The 13,329-nt window shown below is 37.5% G+C and overlaps 1 protein-coding gene across 1 annotated transcript in view; it reads right to left on the bottom strand.

The window, feature by feature from the left end:
* The window catches only part of LOC115138826 (A-kinase anchor protein 6-like), a 269,377-nt gene that overhangs the window by 213,003 nt on the left and 43,045 nt on the right, over positions 1 to 13,329 (bottom strand).

The following is a 13,329-nucleotide window of genomic DNA, read 5'->3' as shown; positions in this document are numbered from 1 at the left end:
TTCTACCATACCATACTAATCTATATCAATTACCTTGCTGCTGGGTCTTCTACCATACTAATCTATATCAATGACTTTGCTGCTGTGTCTTCTACCATACTAATCTATATCAATGACCTTGCTGCTGGGTCTTCTACCATACTAATCTATATCAATGACCTTGCTGCTGTGTCTTCTACCATACTAATCTATATCAATGACCTTGCTGCTGGGTCTTCTACCATACTAATCTATATCAATGACCTTGCTGCTGTGTCTTCTACCATACCATACTAATCTATATCAATGACCTTGCTGCTGTGTCTTCTACCATACCATACTAATCTATATCAATGAACTTGCTGCTGTGTCTTCTACCATACTAATCTATATCAATGACTTTGCTGCTGTGTCTTCTACCATACTAAACTATATCAATGACTTTGCTGCTGTGTCTTCTACCATACTAATCTATATCAATGACCTTGCTGCTGTGTCTTCTACCATACCATACTAATCTATATCAATTACCTTGCTGCTGTGTCTTCTACCATACTAATCTATATCAATGACTTTGCTGCTGTGTCTTCTACCATACTAATCTATATCAATGACCTTGCTGCTGGTCTTCTACCATACTAATCTATATCAATGACCTTGCTGCTGTGTCTTCTACCATACTAATCTATATCAATGACCTTGCTGCTGGGTCTTCTACCATACTAATCTATATCAATTACCTTGCTGCTGGGTCTTCTACCATACTAATCTATATCAATGACTTTGCTGCTGTGTCTTCTACCATACTAAACTATATCAATGACTTTGCTGCTGTGTCTTCTACCATACTAATCTATATCAATGACCTTGCTGCTGTGTCTTCTACCATACCATACTAATCTATATCAATTACCTTGCTGCTGTGTCTTCTAACATACCATACTAAACTATATCAATGACTTTGCTGCTGGGTCTTCTACCATACTAATCTATATCAATGACTTTGCTGCTGGGTCTTCTACCATACTAATCTATATCAATGACTTTGCTGCTGGGTCTTCTACCATACTAATCTATATCAATGACTTTGCTGCTGTGTCTTCTACCATACTAATCTATATCAATGACTTTGCTGCTGGGTCTTCTACCATACTAATCTATATCAATGACTTTGCTGCTGTGTCTTCTACCATACTAATCTATATCAATGACTTTGCTGCTGTGTCTTCTACCATACTAATCTATATCAATGACTTTGCTGCTGTGTCTTCTACCATACTAATCTATATCAATGACTTTGCTGCTGGGTCTTCTACCATACTAATCTATATCAATGACCTTGCTGCTGTGTCTTCTACCATACCATACTAATCTATATCAATTACCTTGCTGCTGTGTCTTCTACCATACTAATCTATATCAATGACTTTGCTGCTGTGTCTTCTACCATACTAATCTATATCAATGACCTTGCTGCTGTGTCTTCTACCATACTAATCTATATCAATGACCTTGCTGCTGTGTCTTCTACCATACTAATCTATATCAATGACCTTGCTGCTGGGTCTTCTACCATACTAATCTATATCAATGACCTTGCTGCTGTGTCTTCTACCATACCATACTAATCTATATCAATGACCTTGCTGCTGTGTCTTCTACCATACCATACTAATCTATATCAATGAACTTGCTGCTGTGTCTTCTACCATACTAATCTATATCAATGACTTTGCTGCTGTGTCTTCTACCATACTAAACTATATCAATGACCTTGCTGCTGTGTCTTCTACCATACTAATCTATATCAATGACCTTGCTGCTGTGTCTTCTACCATACCATACTAATCTATATCAATGACCTTGCTGCTGTGTCTTCTACCATACCATACTAATCTATATCAATGACCTTGCTGCTGTGTCTTCTACCATACCATACTAATCTATATCAATGACTTTGCTGCTGTGTCTTCTACCATACCATACTAATCTATATCAATGACCTTGCTGCTGTGTCTTCTACCATACCATACTAATCTATATCAATGACCTTGCTGCTGTGTCTTCTACCATACCATACTAATCTATATCAATGACCTTGCTGCTGTGTCTTCTACCATACCATACTAATCTATATCAATGACTTTGCTGCTGTGTCTTCTACCATACTAATCTATATCAATGACTTTGCTGCTGGGTCTTCTACCATACTAATCTATATCAATGACCTTGCTGCTGTGTCTTCTACCATACCATACTAAACTATATCAATGACTTTGCTTCTGTGTCTTCTACCATACCATACTAATCTATATCAATGACCTTGCTGCTGTGTCTTCTACCATACCATACTAATCTATATCAATGACCTTGCTGCTGTGTCTTCTACCATACCATACTAATCTATATCAATGACCTTGTTGCTGTGTCTTCTACCATACCATACTAATCTATATCAATGACCTTGTTGCTGTGTCTTCTACCATACTAATCTATATCAATGACTTTGCTGCTGGGTCTTCTACCATACTAATCTATATCAATGACCTTGATGCTATGTCTTCTACCATACCATACTAAACTATATCAATTACCTTGCTGCTGTGTCTTCTACCATACCATACTAAACTATATCAATGACCTTGCTGCTGTGTCTTCTACCATACCATACTAATCTATATCAATGACTTTGCTGCTGTGTCTTCTACCATACCATACTAATCTATATCAATGACCTTGCTGCTGTGTCTTCTACCATACTAATCTATATCAATGACTTTGCTGCTGTGTCTTCTACCATACCATACTAATCTATATCAATGACCTTGCTGCTGTGTCTTCTACCATACCATACTAATCTATATCAATGACCTTGCTGCTGTGTCTTCTACCATACCATACTAATCTATATCAATGACTTTGCTGCTGTGTCTTCTACCATACCATACTAATCTATATCAATGACCTTGCTGCTGTGTCTTCTACCATACCATACTAATCTATATCAATGAACTTGCTGCTGTGTCTTCTACCATACTAATCTATATCAATGACTTTGCTGCTGTGTCTTCTACCATACTAAACTATATCAATGACTTTGCTGCTGTGTCTTCTACCATACTAATCTATATCAATGACCTTGCTGCTGTGTCTTCTACCATACCATACTAATATATATCAATTACCTTGCTGCTGGGTCTTCTACCATACTAATCTATATCAATGACTTTGCTGCTGTGTCTTCTACCATACTAATCTATATCAATGACCTTGCTGCTGGGTCTTCTACCATACTAATCTATATCAATGACCTTGCTGCTATGTCCTCTACCATACCATACTAATGTATATCAATGACCTTGCTGCTATGTCCTCTACCATACCATACTAATCTATATCAATGTACTTGCTGCTTTGTCTTCTACCATACTAATCTATATCAATGACCCTGCTGCTGTTTCTTCTACCATACCATACTAATCTATATCAATGACCCTGCTGCTGTGTCTTCTACCATACCATACTAAACTATATCAATGACCTTGCTGCTGTGTATTCTACCATACCAAACTAATCTATATCAATGACCGTGATGCTGTGTCTTCTATATCAATGACCTTGATGCTATGTCTTCTACCATACCATACTAAACTATATCAATTACCTTGCTGCTGTGTCTTCTACCATACCATACTAAACTATATCAATGACCTTGCTGCTGTGTCTTCTACCATACCATACTAATCTATATCAATGACTTTGCTGCTGTGTCTTCTACCATACCATACTAATCTATATCAATGACCTTGCTGCTGTGTCTTCTACCATACTAATCTATATCAATGACTTTGCTGCTGTGTCTTCTACCATACCATACTAATCTATATCAATGACCTTGCTGCTGTGTCTTCTACCATACCATACTAATCTATATCAATGACCTTGCTGCTGTGTCTTCTACCATACCATACTAATCTATATCAATGACTTTGCTGCTGTGTCTTCTACCATACCATACTAATCTATATCAATGACCTTGCTGCTGTGTCTTCTACCATACCATACTAATCTATATCAATGAACTTGCTGCTGTGTCTTCTACCATACTAATCTATATCAATGACTTTGCTGCTGTGTCTTCTACCATACTAAACTATATCAATGACTTTGCTGCTGTGTCTTCTACCATACTAATCTATATCAATGACCTTGCTGCTGTGTCTTCTACCATACCATACTAATCTATATCAATTACCTTGCTGCTGGGTCTTCTACCATACTAATCTATATCAATGACTTTGCTGCTGTGTCTTCTACCATACTAATCTATATCAATGACCTTGCTGCTGGGTCTTCTACCATACTAATCTATATCAATGACCTTGCTGCTGTGTCTTCTACCATACTAATCTATATCAATGACCTTGCTGCTGGGTCTTCTACCATACTAATCTATATCAATGACCTTGCTGCTGTGTCTTCTACCATACCATACTAATCTATATCAATGACCTTGCTGCTGTGTCTTCTACCATACCATACTAATCTATATCAATGAACTTGCTGCTGTGTCTTCTACCATACTAATCTATATCAATGACTTTGCTGCTGTGTCTTCTACCATACTAAACTATATCAATGACTTTGCTGCTGTGTCTTCTACCATACTAATCTATATCAATGACCTTGCTGCTGTGTCTTCTACCATACCATACTAATCTATATCAATTACCTTGCTGCCGGGTCTTCTACCATACTAATCTATATCAATGACTTTGCTGCTGTGTCTTCTACCATACTAATCTATATCAATGACCTTGCTGCTGGGTCTTCTACCATACTAATCTATATCAATGACCTTGCTGCTGTGTCTTCTACCATACTAATCTATATCAATGACCTTGCTGCTGGGTCTTCTACCATACTAATCTATATCAATTACCTTGCTGCTGGGTCTTCTACCATACTAATCTATATCAATGACTTTGCTGCTGTGTCTTCTACCATACTAAACTATATCAATGACTTTGCTGCTGTGTCTTCTACCATACTAATCTATATCAATGACCTTGCTGCTGTGTCTTCTACCATACCATACTAATCTATATCAATTACCTTGCTGCTGTGTCTTCTAACATACCATACTAAACTATATCAATGACTTTGCTGCTGGGTCTTCTACCATACTAATCTATATCAATGACTTTGCTGCTGGGTCTTCTACCATACTAATCTATATCAATGACTTTGCTGCTGGGTCTTCTACCATACTAATCTATATCAATGACTTTGCTGCTGGGTCTTCTACCATACTAATCTATATCAATGACTTTGCTGCTGGGTCTTCTACCATACTAATCTATATCAATGACTTTGCTGCTGGGTCTTCTACCATACTAATCTATATCAATGACTTTGCTGCTGGGTCTTCTACCATACTAATCTATATCAATGACTTTGCTGCTGTGTCTTCTACCATACTAATCTATATCAATGACTTTGCTGCTGGGTCTTCTACCATACTAATCTATATCAATGACCTTGCTGCTGTGTCTTCTACCATACCATACTAATCTATATCAATTACCTTGCTGCTGGGTCTTCTACCATACTAATCTATATCAATGACTTTGCTGCTGTGTCTTCTACCATACTAATCTATATCAATGACCTTGCTGCTGTGTCTTCTACCATACTAATCTATATCAATGACCTTGCTGCTGTGTCTTCTACCATACTAATCTATATCAATGACCTTGCTGCTGTGTCTTCTACCATACTAATCTATATCAATGACCTTGCTGCTGTGTCTTCTACCATACCATACTAATCTATATCAATGACCTTGCTGCTGTGTCTTCTACCATACCATACTAATCTATATCAATGACCTTGCTGCTGTGTCTTCTACCATACTAATCTATATCAATGACTTTGCTGCTGTGTCTTCTACCATACTAAACTATATCAATGACTTTGCTGCTGTGTCTTCTACCATACTAATCTATATCAATGACCTTGCTGCTGTGTCTTCTACCATACCATACTAATCTATATCAATGACCTTGCTGCTGTGTCTTCTACCATACCATACTAATCTATATCAATGACCTTGCTGCTGTGTCTTCTACCATACCATACTAATCTATATCAATGACTTTGCTGCTGTGTCTTCTACCATACCATACTAATCTATATCAATGACCTTGCTGCTGTGTCTTCTACCATACCATACTAAACTATATCAATGACCTTGCTGCTGTGTCTTCTACCATACCATACTAATCTATATCAATGACCTTGCTGCTGTGTCTTCTACCATACCATACTAATCTATATCAATGACCTTGCTGCTGTGTCTTCTACCATACTAATCTATATCAATGACCTTGCTGCTGTGTCTTCTACCATACTAATCTATATCAATGACCTTGCTGCTGGGTCTTCTACCATACCATACTAATCTATATCAATGACTTGCTGCTGTGTCTTCTACCATACTAATCATATCAATGACTTTGCTGCTGTGTCTTCTACCATCTATATCAATGACCTTGCTGCTGTGTCTTCTACCATACCATACTAATCTATATCAATGACCTTGCTGCTGTGTCTTCTACCATACCATACTAATCTATATCAATGACCTTGTTGCTGTGTCTTCTACCATACCATACTAATCTATATCAATGACCTTGTTGCTGTGTCTTCTACCATACTAATCTATATCAATGACTTTGCTGCTGTGTCTTCTACCATACTAATCTATATCAATGAACTTGCTGCTGTGTCTTCTACCATACCATACTAATCTATATCAATGACTTTGCTGCTGGGTCTTCTACCATACTAATCTATATCAATGACTTTGCTGCTGGGTCTTCTACCATACTAATCTATATCAATGACTTTGCTGCTGGGTCTTCTACCATACTAATCTATATCAATTACTTTGCTGCTGGGTCTTCTACCATACTAATCTATATCAATGACCTTGCTGCTGTGTCTTCTACCATACTAATCTATATCAATGACTTTGCTGCTGGGTCTTCTACCATACTAATCTATATCAATGACTTTGCTCCTGGGTCTTCTACCATACTAATCTATATCAATGACTTTGCTGCTGGGTCTTCTACCATACTAATCTATATCAATGACTTTGCTGCTGTGTCTTCTACCATACTAATCTATATCAATGACTTTGCTGCTGTGTCTTCTACCATACCATACTAATCTATATCAATGACCTTGCTGCTGTGTCTTCTACCATACTAATCTATATCAATGACTTTGCTGCTGTGTCTTCTACCATACTAATCTATATCAATGACTTTGCTGCTGTGTCTTCTACCATACCATACTAATCTATATCAATGACTTTGCTGCTGTGTCTTCTACCATACCATACTAATCTATATCAATGACTTTGCTGCTGTGTCTTCTACCATACCATACTAATCTATATCAATGACTTTGCTGCTGTGTCTTCTACCATACCATACTAATCTATATCAATGACCTTGCTGCTGTGTCTTCTACCATACTAATCTATATCAATGACCTTGCTGCTGTGTCTTCTACCATACCATACTAATCTATATCAATGACCTTGCTGCTGTGTCTTCTACCATACCATACTAATGTATATCAATGACCTTGCTGCTGTGTCTTCTACCATACTAATCTATATCAATGACTTTGCTGCTGTGTCTTCTACCATACCATACTAATGTATATCAATGACCTTGCTGCTGTGTCTTCTACCATACTAATCTATATCAATGACTTTGCTGCTGTGTCTTCTACCATACCATACTAATCTATATCAATGACCTTGCTGCTGTGTCTTCTACCATACCATACTAATCTATATCAATGACGTTGCTGCTGTGTCTTCTACCATACTAATCTATATCAATGAACTTGCTGCTGTGTCTTCTACCATACCATACTAATCTATATCAATTACCTTGCTGCTGTGTCTTCTACCATACCATACTAATCTATATCAATGACTTTGCTGCTGTGTCTTCTACCATACCATACTAATCTATATCAATGACTTTGCTGCTGGGTCTTCTACCATACCATACTAATCTATATCAATGACTTTGCTGCTGGGTCTTCTACCATACTAATCTATATCAATGACTTTGCTGCTGGGTCTTCTACCATACTAATCTATATCAATGACCTTGCTGCTGTGTCTTCTACCATACCATACTAATCTATATCAATGACTTTGCTGCTGTGTCTTCTACCATACCATACTAATCTATATCAATGACCTTGCTGCTGGGTCTTCTACCATACTAATCTATATCAATGACTTTGCTGCTGGGTCTTCTACCATACTAATCTATATCAATGACTTTGCTGCTGGGTCTTCTACCATACTAATCTATATCAATGACTTTGCTGCTGGGTCTTCTACCATACTAATCTATATCAATGACTTTGCTGCTGGGTCTTCTACCATACCATACTAATCTATATCAATAACTTTGTTGCTCTGTCTTCTACCATACCATACTAATCTATATCAATGACCCTGCTGCTGTTTCTTCTACCATACCATACTAATGTATATCAATTACCTTGCTGCTGTGTCTTCTACCATACCATACTAATGTATATCAATGACCTTGCTGCTGTGTCTTCTACCATACCATACTAATGTATATCAATGACCTTGCTGCTGTGTCTTCTACCATACCATACTAAGCTATATCAATGACCGTGCTGCTGTGTCTTCTACCATACCATACTAATCTATATCAATGAACCTACTGATGTTTCTTCTACCATACCATACTAAACTATATCAATGACCTTGCTGCTGTGTCTTCTACTATACCATCTTAATGTATATCAATGAACTTGCTGCTGTGTCTTCTAACATACCACCAACATATATCAATGACTTTGTTGCTGTGTCTTCTACCACACTAACATATATCAATGACCTTGCTGCTGGGTCTTCTACCATACTAATCTATATCAATGACCTTGCTGCTGGGTCTTCTACCATACTAATCTATATCAATGACTTTGCTGCTGGGTCTTCTACCATACTAATCTATATCAATGACCTTGTTGCTGGGTCTTCTACCATACTAATCTATATCAATGACTTTGCTGCTGGGTCTTCTACCATACCATACTAATCTATATCAATGACCCTGCTGCTGTGTCCTCTACCATACCATACTAATCTATATCAATGACCTTGCTGCTGTGTCCTCTACCATACCATACTAATCTATATCAATGACCTTGCTGCTATGTCCTCTACCATACCATACTAATCTATATCAATGACTTTGCTGCTGGGTCTTCTACCATACTAATCTATATCAATGACTTTGCTGCTGTGTCCTCTACCATACCATACTAATCTATATCAATGACCTTGCTGCTGTGTCTTCTACCATACCATACTAATCTATATCAATGACCTTGCTGCTGTGTCCTCTACCATACTAATCTATATCAATGACTTTGCTGCTGGGTCTTCTACCATACTAATCTATATCAATGACCTTGCTGCTGTGTCTTCTACCATACTAATCTATATCAATGACTTTGCTGCTGTGTCCTCTACCATACCACACTAACATATATCAATGACCTTGCTGCTATGTCCTCTACCATACCATACTAATGTATATCAATGACCTTGCTGCTGTGTCTTCTACCATACCATACTAATGTATATCAATGTACTTGCTGCTGTGTCTTCTACCATACTAATCTATATCAATGACCCTGCTGCTGTTTCTTCTACCATACCATACTAATCTATATCAATGACCCTGCTGCTGTGTCTTCTACCATACCATACTAATGTATATCAATGACCTTGCTGCTGTGTCTTCTACCATACCATACTAAACTATATCAATGACCTTGCTGCTGTGTATTCTACCATACCACACTAACATATATCAATGACCTTGCTCCTGTGTCTTCTACCATACCAAACTAATCTATATCAATGACCGTGATGCTGTGTCTTCTATATCAATGACCTTGATGCTATGTCTTCTACCATACCATACTAAACTATATCAATGACCTTGCTGCTGTGTCTTCTACCATACCATACTAAACTATATCAATGACCTTGCTGCTGTGTCTTCTACCATACCATACTAATCTATGTCAATGACCTTGCTGCTGTGTCTTCTACCATACCATACTAATGTATATCAATGACCTTGATGCTATGTCTTCTACCATACCACACTAACATATATCAATGACCTTGCTGCTGTGTCTTCTACCATACCATACTAATCTATATCAATGACCATACTGCTGTGTCTTCTACCATACCATACTAATCTATAGCAATGACCATACTGCTGTGTCTTCTACCATACCATACTAATCTATATCAATGACCTTGCTCCTGTGTCTTCTACCATACCAAACTAATCTATATCAATGACCGTGATGCTGTGTCTTCTACCATACCATACTAATGTATATCAATGACCTTGATGCTATGTCTTCTACCATACCACACTCACATATATCAATGACCTTGCTGCTGTGTCTTCTACCATACCATACTAATCTATATCAATGACCCTGCTGCTGTGTCTTCTACCATACCATACTAATGTATATCAATGACCTTGCTGCTGTGTCTTCTACCATACCATACTAAACTATGTCAATGACCTTGTTGGTGTGTCTTCTACCATACTATTCTATGTCAATGACCTTGTTGCTGTGTATTCTACCATACCACACTAACATATATCAATGACCTTGTTGCTGTGTCTTCTACCATACTATTCTATATCAATGACCTTGTTGCTGTGTCTTCTACCATACTATTCTATATCAATGACCTTGTTGCTGTGTCTTCTACCATACTATTCTATATCAATGACCTTGTTGCTGTGTCTTCTACCATACCACACTAACATATATCAATGACCTTGTTGCTGTGTCTTCTACCATACCATACTAATGTATATCAATGACCTTGATGCTATGTCTTCTACCATACCATACTAATCTATATCAATGACCTTGTTGCTGTGTCTTCTACCATACCATACTAATGTATATCAATGACCTTGCTGCTGTGTCTTCTACCATACCATACTAATCTATATCAATGACCTTGTTGCTGTGTCTTCTACCATACTATTCTATGTCAATGACCTTGTTGCTGTGTCTTCTACCATACCATTCTATGTCAATGACCTTGTTGCTGTGTCTTCTACCATACTATTCTATGTCAATGACCTTGTTGCTGTGTCTTCTACCATACCATACTAATCTATATCAATGACCATTCTGCTGTGTCTTCTACCATACCATACTAATCTATATCAATGACCATACTGCTGTGTCTTCTACCATACCATTCTATGTCAATGACCATTCTGCTGTGTCTTCTACCATACCATTCTATGTCAATGACCTTGTTGCTGTGTCTTCTACCATACTATTCTATATCAATGACCTTGTTGCTGTGTCTTCTACCGGACTTTCCATTCTCTTTGCTGATGATACCAATTTGATTTTATCACACAAGAATGTAGATTCTCTAATTATTGAAGCCAACTCGGGTGTGGCCACATTTTATGAATGGTTCCAGATAAACAAATGTTATAAAATCCAACTTTATTGTGTTCACTAGTAATCATAAGAAATATAGGTCCTTTTTTGCACCAGAATCTCAATTGGTGGAAATGAAATGGAACAAGTCACATCCACTTGATTCCTAGGTGTTGTAGTTGATGAAAAGTTGTCCTGGAAAGATCATATTACATTTGTCTGCAGAAAAGTGATGAAATATTTCGGCATCATGAGAAAGATTAGTGGTTTGGTTCATCAGGCTTGCTTCCTAACTCTATATTATACCTTAATTTATACATATTATCTCATTTACTCTAATATTGTCTGGGCCAGTACATATGCCTCCTACCTACACAAATTACTCATCATACAAAATAAACGTGACTAGCCAGCACCTCTAATTACCTAGCTCCATCTGCACCTTTGTGTAAGAAACTCAATATCTTGTCTATTTAGAACATTAATGCACTTTCTTCTACAAATATTCACCTCCCAGACAGTTTACCTAAACACTTCAATGGATTCTTCCAGGATAATTCTGAAATCCATCTATATAACACAAGACACTGTGAAAACCTTCCCCCACCCCACTGCCAGACCTCACATAGTCAATTCTCTATCAGATATAGAAGTACCATACTCTGGAATTCTTATCATCACATTGCCACACCTCACATAGTCAATTCTCTATCAGATACAGAGGTACCATCCTCTGGAATTCTTATCATCACATTGCCACACCTCACATAGTCAATTCTCTATCAGATACAGAGGTACCATCCTCTGGAATTCTTATCATCACATTGCCACACCTCACATAGTCAATTCTCTATCAGATACAGAGGTACCATCCTCTGGAATTCTTATCATCACATTGCCACACCTCACATAGTCAATTCTCTATCAGATACAGAGGTACCATCCTCTGGAATTCTTATCATCACATTGCCTTGCCAAAACATCATCATACCTTAATAACTTCAGTCTAAAAAATATAGCGAAGTCTGGGGGTCAGCCTGATGAACCTAACTACCCAATAATCCCCTCCATGTTGCCTAACTCTCTCTCTCACACTCACACACACACATTTTTTCTTGCATACTGAGTATATCATGTACAATTAGAATGAATATGCTTTGTTTAACTGATTGAACAAACAATTATTTTTTGTACTCCTATTTGTGTTGTGGTTTTCATATAAACCCTTTTGGGCTTCCAACCTTACCAACACATCATTTTTACCTGTTTTATTTTTCATCTTTACTGTTTTGTCTTTCACCTCTTTCCTCTGGTGTGAATAAATAAAACCTAAAACTAAAATGTCCATGTGACATTGTTACATACAAAGATAGCAAGGATTTCAAATGATAAATGTAATAAAACCAAAAATGTCTATGTAGTTGTGTCCATAAAATGAGCCCCATAAAAAAGACTGTTAGCCTTCACGTGTGTAGCTTGTTATTTATTTTGGCCAATCAAAGCTGCAAAGCAGCTCAATAGTGTAGTGAGAGGAATTAAAAGTTAGCAAAATGAGAAGGAGTAGGCCATACGGAGCAACTGACAGACAGGCTGTTGTTTTATCTGAATTGGGTTGGGGAGAAAGCGTCAAATGTGGTCTCAATTAGCCTAGCTAGCTATAGCTGGCTAGCTAGTTTCTTTAGGCTACCCCAGTCAAGGCAGGAACTGTTATATGGGATGATAAATAACATTGTGGCTGCTGCTTGGAAGTTAGCTAGTCTTGGCTAT

The sequence above is a fragment of the Oncorhynchus nerka genome, linkage group LG12 (assembly GCF_034236695.1).
Source record: "Oncorhynchus nerka isolate Pitt River linkage group LG12, Oner_Uvic_2.0, whole genome shotgun sequence".
Taxonomy (NCBI): Eukaryota; Metazoa; Chordata; class Actinopteri; order Salmoniformes; family Salmonidae; genus Oncorhynchus; species Oncorhynchus nerka.
Note: the sequence above shows the minus strand (reverse complement) of the source record. Positions and strands in the feature narration are given on the sequence as shown.